Source organism: Melospiza georgiana, chromosome 4 (assembly GCF_028018845.1).
Source record: "Melospiza georgiana isolate bMelGeo1 chromosome 4, bMelGeo1.pri, whole genome shotgun sequence".
Lineage (NCBI taxonomy): Eukaryota > Metazoa > Chordata > Aves > Passeriformes > Passerellidae > Melospiza > Melospiza georgiana.
In genome coordinates, this window is record NC_080433.1 from 72,038,276 (window position 1) to 72,052,434 (window position 14,159).

The window sequence follows — 14,159 nt, forward strand, 5'->3', positions numbered from 1 at the left end:
ACTTTGGGAAAAGCGAGTCTGAGATGAGATTGAAGGGAAAGAAGAAAACACATGTATTTCATATGCAGCCTGTTCTGAATGTGAAACACAGATGTATATTTTTATCTCCAGCTGAAGGCAGTACAATGCACTCATTGCCTTCTCAAGACATGTTGTGCAAAGCTGAAAATTACTTTAGAGGCACAAGAATAAATAGTTGACTTTTCCACGCCATTTTTTAAACGGCACAGGAGATCATCAAGCTAAATTTTATTGCCACATGATAACACAAACTCCTCCCGATGTAAGTCAATTTCCTTGCATTATCCTTGCCAGATCATTGAGTTCTCCATGTATATGAGTGCATAAGACAATGTACAAGACAAATGTCTCACTCCTTCTACAAAGGTCTCACATTCACAGGCTCTGAGTAATAGAACAGCTCATTCAGAAATATTTTTATGAGGTACACTGGGATTCTCATAGGCATTGAATGCTTAAGAGAATCCCTGCATTAACCAGATACCTAGCACCCAGAAACACCATGTGTCCTCCTAATCTCTTATGGAGTAGGGAACAAAAAGCTTTCTTCAGGCTAATTACTTCAAATTATATTTTACACTGGAAACAAAGAGATCTTTGTCTCAGGAAATAGAGAAGACTACACCTCAGACACACTGTGGAAACAAATAAAAAGATCAGCGGCCTCGGAAGAAGGAAGAGTACATTAGAAGGAAGAGCAAAGTCCTCAGTTTTCATGAAAGGAGCATTCAGAGGGATGAATTGAGCGCTCTCAACCACCCCAGACTGAAAGAACGTGCTCATTAACCAAAGTTCACATTTCAGGTGAAAGACAATCCACTAGGACCTTTAACGGAACAAAACAGAGCAAGATCAAAGTCTACCTAAAGGCAAAACATTGACAAAATTGGGATAATCTTGTATCTCACCAGGTATCTGCAAGTATTGAGGAGCAGACGAACTTCTGTGAGCTCAGGTATTTCTCATGTGTTTCAGAACAAGTTTGATGTAGCTGTTTTGGGGAGGGGGTGTTAAAAATCATTCGCTAATGGGTGTGGGTTTATCTAATGGACAGCAAGCAGGTGCTGCTAACACCTCACTTCCAGCTCCTCTTTGCAATTGAGACAATTTCTGGAGGGCGAGGAGAAGGGAGAGCTGATGGGAGAAGCAGCAATCCCAGCGCCTGATTTTCTACTTGGTCAAATCTTTAAAAAAGCTTTTACCTGCAGAAGCAGAAATCAAAGCAATAAATACAAATCCGCCAGGAGTCACTTCTTTATTTTCCAGTCATAAACATTGCTGAGCTAGAGATAATAAGAGAAACACCTGTAGTACATTTAGTCTGAGGCAGCTACAGCAAACTCCAGCCCCAAGAACCAGCTCTGGCAGTTTCCCAATCAACCCAGCTGAACGCAGCTCCCCTGCACTCATGGAAAGCTGGGAAGGAATCAGGTGTTCCCCATCTCCAGGGGTAATCTATAAAATCCAGAAAATCCATGGACTGTGAGATTATGGATTATTAAAAGACAAATCCTCTCTTTCGTGTAAACCCAACGCATTCTTGAAAAGAAAACAAACAAAAAACCCAAAACAAAATCAATAATGAAACAAAACAACAAAAGGACCAAAAAACCCCAAACAACCACGTTATCTGTATGAAAACTTTTTTTAAGTTACTGGATATCCATAACACCTATCTTCACTCAACAGATACCATTCTTAAAACCATTAATTTCTATTAATTATTCTGTTGAAACACTCTAAGTTTTCACAGTATTCCAGGAGAATGGTTTAATAATTTTGTGTTTATACTACTGGTGCTTTTGGTATTCTTTTTTCCTCTGTAGCTTTACAGAGAAGCTAACAATTTCCATGGTTGGTCCAAGTGACAACAGGAGTGAGAACAAAGGCAAGTAGAATCCCCTGTCACACCACCACAGTAATGAAGACGCCTGTCATGCATCAGAAGTCCACACAACAGAAAAATCCCACAGAAATGGACAACTTCATGGAAAAAAAACCGCTAACTCTGCACCTTTGAGGCCAGAGACATCTGCTAACTTGGTTTGTTCAAGGTTGCTGGAGTCTATTCATCAAGAGACAAAGGTAATAAACGCAAAGAAAGTAATTTGTAATTTGCTATTTCCATGTCAGATCTTAACCCTGTGGAGATTCACAGCATGCCTAACTTTAATTACCGAGACAGTGGAAGGGAAGAAAGGACTGGAAGCGTTCAACTAGTAGCAATTCAAGGCCCTGGGTTGGCTAACATTTTAAAATGTTTCTAAAAGTGACGTTACAATCAAAGCCATGTGTTAGTGATTGCAGGCTCACGGCCGCAGCTCAAAATGAAACAGATCTTAAAAAGCTAACGCTAACAACATTTCCATTTGTGATTCATTTCTCATCCCCCAGTGTCAATCACACAAAATTAGGAGGGGAATAAAAAAAAAAAGAAAGAAGAAAAGAGTCCTTCCTCACAAAACAGATGTGGAGTTGTTTCTTCCCACGCCATCATGGTCCTTTCCAAGCAGGCTGTGACTCTCCCAGAGTCAGTAGCTGTAAAAGACACCTTGTCTTAACAATCCCCTTCAGAGCACTGTTTTATAAACAGCTTTGCAAATGCTTTCTACACACACCCAAACCAGCGTGACTGATCTAGGTGAAACTTTCAATGACTTTACGCCCAAATTTCTCTACGGGCACAGCAGGGAGAAATGGTCACTCAGGATTGCACTAGCAGCTGAAGTTCATGGCAAAACAAAAGTTCATCATCTAACTTGGAATTCAGGGCAGAAAACTGAAAATCCTAGGTTAAATCAGAAAATAAAGCTGTACAAGACAGGATGTCATTGTTTTGGATGAATAAACTGGCAGATGAATCAGAGTCCAAATCTAGAGTTAAAATAAAATGGCACCAGTTACACCCCCTCCCCAAAACCAGGAATTCTAGTTTCTTCCGGTCTGTAGCATTTAGTAATGGAAAAACTGGAGAACTAGCACTGAATACAAGAAATGAGCCTCTTATATACTGAATTTTCGCATTAAAAAATATACTTGAAATGGAGATACAAGGATCGGGCTGCACTGTAAGCAACAACTCCAAGGTGTTAAATGTCTTTTCTTTCTTGCCACCAGCCCCAGAGCAGAGAGAGGAGTCTGGAGGAGTCACAAAGGGCTTTCTTTTTCTGCCTGGCAGTCAAAATCTGTCTTTGAAAAAATATTTTGCATTGAGCAGTCATTCACTGCATGAGAAAAGATGCAGGAGCTGTAACCAGGAATGTAAGAGCAACAAGTGGTAGACACTGAAACCAAAGTTAGCAAGTGCTTTGTTGGTGCAATCTTTGTCATGGGGACTTCAAGTCTTCTCTCATCTCCCCACAGTAACTGAAGAATTCTTATATATTTAATCTATTCTGACCCTTGGGGCTTCAATTATTTGACTTCAGATGTTAGATTTTAATAAGCTGTCACCCACAGGGGAAAAAATGCAGTAGTTAATGTGACTGATTCACCATCTACAGCTGGACTATGGACAGAAAAAAATCAACTCTATTTCAAGAATTTAGTTGTCACCAAGTGGAAAACTTCAGTACTTTTTCCATCTGTGCATTTCACAGCAGAAGTAACTCCAGATTAATCCTGCCCTCTCCATTACTGCTGTACATAACTAGCACCTAATCATTGCTGGGTGTTGCGGCTCCTGGGGTGTTACCTCCCTCCAAATAAATCTAATGGGACACTTTTGTCTGCTTTCAAAATCACAGAATCACTCAGAAAGCAGCACTCAGAGCTGGGAGAAGGCATAACTCAACACCACAGCCTCCATGAGTGCGTGACAGCACAAGCCAGCTGGGCAACTCAAATCCAAAAACCAAAACTCAAATCCAAACCCATTTCCATTTCCTTGGGCTCTCCAGAAAAAGCAGGGACAGCCAGAGCGTGCTCGTGTGGAGCCTTGAGCACAGTATCTCCTTACCCGAGAGCTAATAATGCCTCACTCCCTGTGAACTGTGAATCAGGAGCAGATATGGGGCGTCTCCCTCACACCTTGGAAACTCTGCTGGCTCTTTGCAACCCCCACCGCCCTCTCCCTTATCAGAACCCAGGAAACTCCTCAGAGACCTTAGCACAGAGCCCAAGACCCCTGTGCCTTTGATTCAGCCCTTGGGAGAAACAATTACCAACCCTGTATGAAGAATTACGAGCCACGAAAGTTTAAGTAGAATAACAGTGGATTTATCACAAAGTGAAAAATAATTTTTTTAGAGTTTTTAGAATGGGGGTTCAAGAAGCAAGATAGGCTGGACACACTTAGGTTCTTCTTTCTCTTTCTTCTTCTTGGCCTCCATCTTCAGCTGTGACGCTGGCACTTTTAGATTACAGTAGAAGCTCACTGTCTAACATAGGTGACAGGTATTAGAAAGTAATTGTAAATATTGTACACAGAGTTTTTGGTATCAAAAGATAACACTGCCCTGGGGGCAGGGAGAATGCCTCTGACTGTCTTGCTGAGCAGACCTCAGCTGGACAGGAGAAAGAATTTTATAGATAAGAAGCAATAAACAACCTTGAGACCAAGAAATGAAGAGTTCTGACTCTTTCTTCGACCATCAAACTGAGAAAAGACTTTCTAACTTATCTCAGTCACTCTGAGCAGCTAGAGACCCCAAAAGCCCCTGAGAGGGAATCACCAACTCACTGCAAGCCTGGCCCTGGAGAGGTTTCTCCTCCTCACAGGGCAGGGCCTGCAGCGTTTCCATGGGTATTCCAGGGACAGGAGACCAGCCACACAGTGCTGATTAAGTATTTCCAGTTGCTAACAACAAAAAATGGTCATTTTGATGTTCTCCCATGCAAGCAACTTTTGTAGCTGACATATAGACATTGCACAATCACAAACGAGAAGGAAGGCAGTCAATAGGAAGGGAGGAGGACTCATTTTTGATGATGAAGGAGAGGAGTAATTAAAATATGATCTATGCTGGGAAGGCATGCGAGATCCATCACTTGGTTAATATTTCAGCAGACACAATGCAGAGGAGCAATACTTTTACCTTCAGCACTTCACCTCAGGTAAACAAAGCAGACTCCACCAAAGGTCACACCACTCCGGAGGGTACAAGATTCACCAGCCAAGGCAAAGCACAATTTCTGAGTGGGAGGATTGCTTCTCAAACAACATTCTTAAGAAAAACCTGTTCCACCCTTTCTTCTACTGCCTGCTGCTAGCAAGCTTGAAATTATGCTTTAGTGGAAGCTGCAACAACATCTCGCTTTTCGTGGATACAATGCAGCCCTACTGAGATCACGGTGGGGGTCGGGAGCGCCTTAAATTATTGCTCAAAATGCCCCTGCCCTGTTTCCAAGGTGTGCCCCGGTCACTGGCACGCTGGCAATGAGTGCGTGTCGCGGCCATGAGATGGGCAGAAGGAGCAACGACAACAGGGAAAGTTACGGGAGAGAGCGAAAGGGCTGAACGGCGGGGAGGACACGAGGGACAGCAGGGGAGAGCACCGAACGAACGAGGGCATTCAACAGGATTATCCCACCCAAAGCTGCTCCGCGCCCGCTACCGAGACGGAAAAACCAGCTGAACCACCGCGGGGAAAAATACCCATGTAAGGGCTGAAAGGGGGAAAATACCCTAGTAAGGACTGAGAGGAAGGAAGAATACCCCAGAGAGGACTGAGACGCGAGTCACCTGGGAGAAGGTGAGGCAGGAGGAAGAGGAGGAGGGCACGGCTGGTGCCCCCGGCGGGGATGCCCAGCCCGGTGCGGGCAGGTGTGGCGGCACCGCAGCGGCAGCAGGAGAGAACACACACACCTACACACATATACACACACACACACACCGAGGGCTTCGCGGGTGCACAGCCAGGCTGGGAAAAGCTGCAGCACCGACCACCATCCCCGGGGGGACCTCTCAGCGCCCTGACCGAGCGCAGGGCAGCGGGGCAGGGGCAGCGCCCCGCAATCCGCCCTGCTCCCGCTGCCCCGCCGGCTTCTCTGGGGTCGCGGAACAGCGCAAAGGGGGCTCGGCACCAGGGGGAAACCCCAGCCCTCCCTGCCAGCCCCTTCCTTACCGTGCCCCGAGCGCTCCTGCCGGGCCGGGGGCGGCGGCGGCCGCGGGGCTGCGGGCGGGAGCGGGAGCTCCGCGCTGCCAACAAAGTGCGGGAGCGGGGCGGGCGGCGGAGCCGAGCGGAGCCGAGCTCCCTCTGCCGGGCACCCGCCCCGCCCCGGCCCCAGCTCCAACCCCAGCCCCAGCTCCGAGGCCGGGGCGGGCCCGCGGAGCTCCCGCAGCGGCGGAGCGGCCGCACGGAGCCGCCTCCTCCCCCCGCTCCCTGCGCGCCTCACGCCGCGCAAAGGTGCTCGGAGCAGCGCCCCGTGAGAGTTTAAAGTCATCGTAAAAAAATTTTTTAAAAATTAAATACAAGGCCACACACAAAACGTACCACAGCTCCAATGCAACATCCCTTCCCCGAAAGAGTAGGTGTAGCCAAAGCGCCTTTGGAACGAGCGGTCTACGAGAACAAGTCTCCCCCCCGTCTTCGCTCGAAGCGCCGGATGAAATCTCGCAGCTGTTTATGTTGTTATCATCTGGCACGGCGTTCCGCCCCGCTCTGACAATTTACACGTGGCTCTGGCTCCCAGAGCAGGGGAATGGTCCCTATCGGATCGCCCGCAGGTAGCCAAAGTTCTCTCGGCTACACTGTTAGCACAGCCGGGATTGCTATAATGAGCCACTTCCCCTCCTCAATCCCGGCTGTTCCGCGAGAATCTGTTTTCTCTGATTTCTCTTTTAAATAAATTTTTGCCTTATGTGACTCCAGAGAAAAGCTAGAAAGCATAAAAATCTTTTGACAGCATCAGACATATGAAAAAGAACCTCTGTGTAGTGTATAGGAGAGCTAATCTGAGTTTTGGGGTTCTGTTCCTGATATTTGAGGTTCTGCTCCTGATTTATGATAGGATTCAATCGCCAATACAGAAAGAATTACACACCTGCTTAATTGCGTTCCCGAGGCTCCTTCCAGGCTTCACCAAGATCCCGTAGGAAGATTAGAATCATATCTGGACCAAACAGCTAATTCCACCGAAACGCGTTTATCAATATGGAGCAACAGGTCCTTTCTGCTACAAAGTTTCTGTGATTCCAGGCCCTCTCCAAGAAATCTGCAGGGGGAAAGTATAAACTAAGGAAAGAGCAGCTGCTTGCTGAAGTTTCCACTCAGTTCCAAGAAATGAGACTTGGCAGGTCCTCGCTTTTTATAACGCTCCGTGACTCATTTGCAGAAGCAGGTGAAGTCAGAGCCATCACTGCCAGAGTCCTGCCCCTGACGGCTCCTCCAGGGAACACACGGATTTTCCCGATTTTGAAAAAAAAAAAATGAAATGGAGAGGGTGATATTGCTCAGCTACTGCTCGCAGCAGGTCTGGTGGCTGAATCTCTTCTCGAGTGGTGCTACTCCATCCTTGACCTGGTGCTTGCCAGCAAATCTTCCTGAATTAAGGTTTGAATTCTAGAGAGGGAGTTGTTTTGGCAGGTTCGGGCTGAAGGCAGGAGCAGCAGCAGGCGAGAAGCTCTCTGTGGGCTCCTGAGAACCAGGCAGGAGAGAGTAACCCGAGCCTGCAGATCAGGCTGGGAGAGGTGGGGCCTCACTCCACAATTGCTTAGGAGTTCACCTTAACCCCGCTTAAAAGGAAAAAAAAAAAAAAAAAAAAAAAAAAAAAAAAAAAAGAGAGAGTGAGAAAGAAAGAAAAGCAGTTCAGCCAACTTGCCCTTCCTGGCTCAGAGTCCCTTGTCCCTTGTCGTGCTGCATCTTCTACCAGCTCTGCCTTTGTTGTTTTTCTGGTCCAGAAAGTCCTCCACAAAAAGAGGAAAGTACAAAAAAAAAAAAAAAAAAGTGAAATAAATCCACTTCTGAGTACCCAAACAAGCACTGAAAGGTGCAGATACCATACGGTTCCCTAGCTGGTTTCCAACAAACCTTCAAATCTTAAAGGATCTGATTAAGGAGAGGCTACCTAGGCAATTCCTGTGAATGAAACTTACAGGAATGGTGACATTTCCAATCTGTGCCAGATGCCATACACACACTCCCTAGGTAAATAATAACAGTAATTGATACTTAAAAGCGCTTACCCCATGAGAGGTAGAAAGAAATTCGAGAGATTCTCTTAAATAAAAGGTTGGGGACGGCTTCAGTCCTTGGCAGCCATACACAGTGCCTCTCTTCCCCCTTTTTCCTGGATAGAAGCCCAAGCCCACCCCCTGCTCCAATTCCCCTTAACAAAGGACAGAACACAAATGCAGAAGACCATTGTGGGCTGATAATTTTGTTTGGTTTCACTTGGAAAGAAAACATTTTAAAGGAACAGAGAACATAAAGAGGAAAGGAAGTGGGATGCGAGAATGAGGGAAGGGAAACCAGAAGGATAAATGGGAGAAGAAAAAATTCTATGACTATTCTTTGAGATGTGTACAGTAGGTATGGGCATTTATAGAATTATTTCACATGAGTATGAAGTTAATATTGCTGCAGAGAGGAAGCCAGAACATGGTAACACAGGGGACAAAGAAGGCATTTCACCAACGTTTGTCTGCTTGGGGAAAAGACAAAACACACCAAAGAATTTCCTCCTGATTTTCTGGGCTGGGAACCTGCAGGATGCTGGAGGTTCCACTCTCATTGGAAACAGACACCGCTGTATCCATAAGGTTTTCAGAAGAAAAAAATATACAAAGCAAGCCTGAGTCTTCTATTGATTTTAAGGCACATGCAGCTCAGTGAGAAACAGCAGAATTGTTCCTGATTTAGGTCATAAAAATGCAAGATAAACCCAGAAGAATCCACAGCAAACTAGAGAAACAAGAGACTGGCTTTTCGTCCATGTTACTCCATTCTTTATGCTATAAAAAAAAAAATTACAACTACAGAAAATATCTATTTTCTGGTTTTAAAGTATTCTGCTTAAATATGTCATTCTTTGTGCCATAAATATATGTGTACATTTATATACATGTACACATATCTTTATGTGTACATGTATATATATGTACACATATATATGTGTACACACATAAATACATGTGTGCGTGTATTTAGACCATTTATGGAAGACACTAAGTGAATGTGATTAATTGTTCTAAATTCAGATCTACTATTTATCTATTAATAACATAATGACCTCACAATTTGTGAGGTCTAAACATGTTTAGGACATTCTATACACTTCTACATTAACTAAGAAGCTGGGGTCTGCTACTCAAAAAATTACCTTTGGATAAATTTTCTAATGTGTTTGGGTTCATCCCCCTGCCCAGAAGAAGGGGAAATAAAAAGGAATATAAAAGGATTATTTAAAGACCTCTTCTCTCCTCATTAGTTGATTCCTTTATTGAAAAGTTTGTGATTAGTTGATTAATATGACATTACAGACCCTACTTGCAGTTTCTTGCAGAATCTACTTTCTAAGGAAGGTTGGTTCAGGCAAACAAAGCAGACCAGAGAGCTACCCACAATCCAAATGTGAAAAAGAAGGAGGAACTCAGTGTGTCTGAAATCCTCACAGAAACTGAACTTCAGACTCAGTTCTGAACCAGAGGGAAAATGTCTGGACTGCTCCTGGCTGACTCATACACTCTATCCCAGCTACAGAGCCAAAGAATTCCCAGAAGTCTCATTTCCATGTAAGAAATTACTCTTGAGAAGAGCTCAGGGATATGGCAGGGAATGGATCAGGTAAGAGCGAGGTGTCTGTCATGGCATGGACATAAAAGTGCCTCCAAGAGCTGTCATGAGTCACTTTGCCCAAGTTATGATGAGAGACCACTCTGTAGAGCAGAAAAGTTTGGTGTTGTTACAGAAAGAAAACACTCAGCTCTTTGTTCATGATCCTCATGGTGCCTGCATTCCCAAGTCAGGGAACATGGAGTTACATCTCCTGGGTGTTCTGCTCTCTGTTTAATGTTATTTGGAGTTTGCATCAGTAAATGCACACCTTCCATATTTGTCCCTTAGTCTAGCTGCTAGGGCTTTACAGATTTTTATTCCTTGTTCCTAATTATTGTTACAGCCATGAGGGATATTATTTGACTGAGCTGACTGAGATAAATGAACCAACTCTTCATCCTGAGCACAAAACTCTCCAGCCTGAAGCTGCCTCCTCTGATGAGTTAAAAACTTCCCATCCAGCTGTTCCCACTACTAATGCATCAATTACAAACCATGTAATTTATGACTAGGGCTGAGGCTGAATGTGCGATGATAAAGAGCCTTGCAGTAAGACAAGGGCTCCGTGATGTTATGAATTCTCTGGCAGTTCTCTCTGCACCATCCTGGGAGGATTGCAATCAGCCAGTGAAGTAAAGCAGAGGACCTTTCTCCCTCTGGAGCCATGGGGAGTGCTGCCATTTATTTCAGAAGGATTAGAATCAGCCCCAAACCCTTAATTTGTGCATTACTTAATCTCTGCACTGAGAGCTGGTTGGCTGACACTTGGATTGAAAGTCAAAGACTCCTTAAAGAAACTGGAGGTGCAAGAAACCTTTGCAATAATTTGGGCAAAGCTCAGCACGTTTGTGATTGCCAGAGTTTGATCTGTCACCTCTCAAGAGCTTCACTGTGTTTGATGAATGAGACTCTAATTGAATTCATGCAAATAAATTGCAGGTTACAAAGCAAACTGAAATGTTCTTACACATTTTGATGCTTCCATGTTCCTATCTTACAGAGACAGAAAAGAAACAAAACATCAGTCATTTTATCTCCAAGCTCTGCTTTGTACAGGGAAGCATGACAGGTGTGTTTTATTGCAATTGGATGTTTATTGACAGAGAGCTAGAGTATTAAACCTTAGATATTTCTTTTTCCTTGTATTTCATATTCATAAGAAAAGAAAGAGGGCAGGCACAATATATATATATATATATATATATAACTACTAGAAACAAAATAATTTCTTTTGCCAGAATTTATAGAAGTTTCTAGTTTTTAGTTTCTCTTCTAGGGTTTTGAACTCTGCTTCTGTGTTGGAGGGAGAACAGTCTTAACCATGTGGCTCATCCCAAAGCCTTCAGAGTTCTTGAGTCAAGCATTTAATATCAATACATTTCTTTACTAATCATGAAGTGTTGATGAAAAATACACTGACGTTTTTATTTGGATTTGGGGTTCACAGATTTCATGTTTCCTAGCAGAAATGTCAGAGGGTCTTTCTTCTTGTAACAAATGACAAGGATTTGAGGCATTCACAAGACAAAGTTAATCTTCTGAGAAACATCAAATATTATAATAAGATCGTTAGATTGAATAGAATTACTTTGTAAACTTTTTTTTAAATTGTTAATTGTGCTGAACTTTTATTTTGCAAATAGTCATCCTGGTTCCTGTTTTTAAAGACAAAAGAGACTTGTTCAACTGTCCAAACTGATTAGAGAATATGCTGGTCACCTGAAATCCTGCATTTGCATACACTTGCTTAGTTCTGATTGAATAATTATTTCATTAGCTGAAGGTGCTAATTTATAATGCTGATATCAATGTTTTGGTTACATAGTTCTTGCCACAGACCTCAGAATATCAATTTTTTTGTTACATAGTTCTTGCTACAGACCTCACAAACTCCATCACACTCAACCAGCTTTTTCTTTCTTACAGAAGGCACCCATGAGATAGATTAATTTCCATCCAGTTTTCAGATAAAAATCTGTAATGCCCAAGTTCCTAATTGTTTCAGCCTGTGGCAGATGTGGCAGGTCTATGCCTGCATGACTTCATTTTGCCTTAAGGCACCCCAATCCCTGTGGTAATATCAGCATTTGAAACACACGTGCTACCAAATCAAAAGGGCCTTCCCCGAGCTTGTTACAAGCTAACAATAATTAAAAGGGAGATTAAACTCTATGGTTGTTGTGATCATTAGTCAGCCAGGGATGGGTTTCATACTGAGGTGGTCACAACTATTTGTTCAACTCAGAGATTTTGAGGCAACAAGTTGCCTAGCACAGCACACCTTCTGCTTTTTTGAACAGAAATGGAAAGGGGAATGGAAAAGTACTTGGGAAAACTCCTGTCTGGAGGTCACTGCCTTTTAGCAGACTTGGATGATTGAGAGGTCTTTGAGAGCACTGTGCTTTAAGGGCTATCCCACCATCAGCCCGTTTAGCTGAACTTAATTTTCCCTTAATTCTAGAGCTGAGCAAAATCACATGGCAGAATCATATGTTACAGCCATATGGCATAGTGATTTTTACACGGATAGCAGCAACAGGCTGAGACTCTGTGTATTCTGACATATTTATAGCCCTGCTGTAATGATGCAGGAGGACAGCAGTGGCCTCCAGAGCAGTCCAGTGAAGTACAGGCACAGAGTGGTACTAAAGATTTCAGGGTGATAAACCATTCACCCAGTGAACGAGCCAGGCAGAGCTTATTTTATATTAATTAGTTAATTTGGAGTGTGAATATTTGTGTATTGTCACTGTACTACAACTAATTAACTGCGTGTTGTGTATTAGTTAACATGTTAAGATTTTAATTAGATAAAAAAAATTTCTTGACTTGTATGTTCCTCCTTCTCCAACAACAAGATTTTGCACATAAATCTCTCTCCATCAGTCCTTCATGTTCTTCCTTTCCTTTAGAGTGTGATGCCCCAAAACCTGACACAGTGATGGGCCCAAATAATTTTTGTCCTGTCTAGGGGCAGCAAGAGGCCATTTGACCCACAAAGATCAAGTGTGATCAAGATCAAGATCCCCACAAGATCAAAGGTCTTGTGTTCTTCAAGACAGCCCCTGCCCTCGCTGTGCCCATCACTGGCACACTGTGCACACGAGAGCTCAGCTCCCCTCCATTCCCCTGTGAATCCAGGGAGCACCAGCCCTTCTCCTTCCCTCCATGACCCTACACACAAGAGGGTGATGAGGGGAAGGGGCACCAGGTGGGGAAAAGCCCCCATGTCACATTGCAGGTGACAGGCACGTCAGCAGAATGGGTCCCATGGAGCATCTCCTGTGTCCTGCTCCATCAGTGCCTCTGCTCCCAACCATGGAAAACTGGAGAAACCTGAGCTGCCCTCCCCTCCTGACCCCTGCCAGGGGTGCTTTTCAATGAGCTGAAGGAAGAAATTGAGCTTACACACAATGATAGTCACCCTGTTTGCTTACAGAAACATTTTCCCACACCTTCTGTGGATTCAGTTTTAATAAGGGGGAGTTTCTCAAGGCTGGGACTTGTCCTCAGGCATATATAGGTGTCCAGTGCCTAGCACAGCCAGGGCTCTGTGCTGAGAAAAGCCTGTGTATCCTACCAAACCAGGCAAAACTGTGACAAAAATAATGTTAGTCCTTCCTCTTTACATAAGCACGTGTAGCCATATTTCTCTTCACCGAGGAATGCAAGGCACATCTTCCCAAGAATATTTCTCCGTTTCACATTCTCTGAACCTCAGAGAAAGGAAAAACAATTCTTATCTTATTTGCTGTGCTTGTGTTTGTGCAAAAGCAGAATGCAATATGGAGATTGTTTACCCAGAGTGATGGGGTTTTGTTTCCTTGGCCTGTCAGGGCCAGGTGTGGGCGTGTGTGTCAGAACTGTCAGTGGACAGTCACGAGATTCAGGCAGTTGAGTGCTTGGCAGATTCAGTTTAGATGTAATGTAATAGAATATAGAATAATATAGTATAATAAAGTAATTAATTAGCCTTCTGATAAGATGGAGTCGGATGCATCGTTCTCTCCCCTCGTCAGAGCTGCCTGTAAATACTATAAGCAAGTGCTTGGCCAGGAGAAGAATTTCTTCTTCCTTTGGAGTGGTGTCAGCCAGCAGAATTCACCCCTCCAAAGAGCACCCGGACTGCTGTTGAATTTCAAAGAGGGGGCTTGAATGGTCTCGATCAGGCGGTGCTTGTGGCTGGTGCAGCTGTATGGAGACAAAAGGAAAAACTGAGAAGGACTGAAACTCGTATAGAATGACACGGATGATTGAACCCCCAGAATGAACAAGCTGAGCGCTGGGAAGCCACTCATGATGCAGATATTTCTGGACTGTAAGAAAAGCAGGAAGAGAAGGAATCGCCAAGTAAAATAAACAAACTAACAGTTACTGGAAATAACAGAATAGATAATCTGGAAAATTCCCTGGGAGGACTGA

General features: G+C 43.9%; 1 protein-coding gene across 6 annotated transcripts in view; it reads right to left on the reverse strand.

Annotated features, from left to right (window-relative positions):
- Nucleotides 1-8,221, reverse strand: part of EPS8 (epidermal growth factor receptor pathway substrate 8) — a 124,090-nt gene extending 115,869 nt beyond the window's left edge. For 3 of the 6 annotated variants that reach the window (XM_058023033.1, XM_058023035.1, XM_058023028.1), the window contains exons 1-2: nucleotides 8,147-8,221; nucleotides 7,006-7,696 (exon numbers count right to left, since the gene is read on the reverse strand). The gene's annotated coding sequence lies outside the window, so the exon portion shown is untranslated. Of the gene's footprint in view, nucleotides 1-5,057; nucleotides 5,075-6,086; nucleotides 6,159-6,455; nucleotides 6,525-7,005; nucleotides 7,697-8,146 lie in introns of those variants that run through there. The other 3 variants (XM_058023031.1, XM_058023030.1, XM_058023032.1) reach the window with 3 other exon arrangements.
- Nucleotides 8,222-14,159: the final 5,938 nt, after the last annotated feature.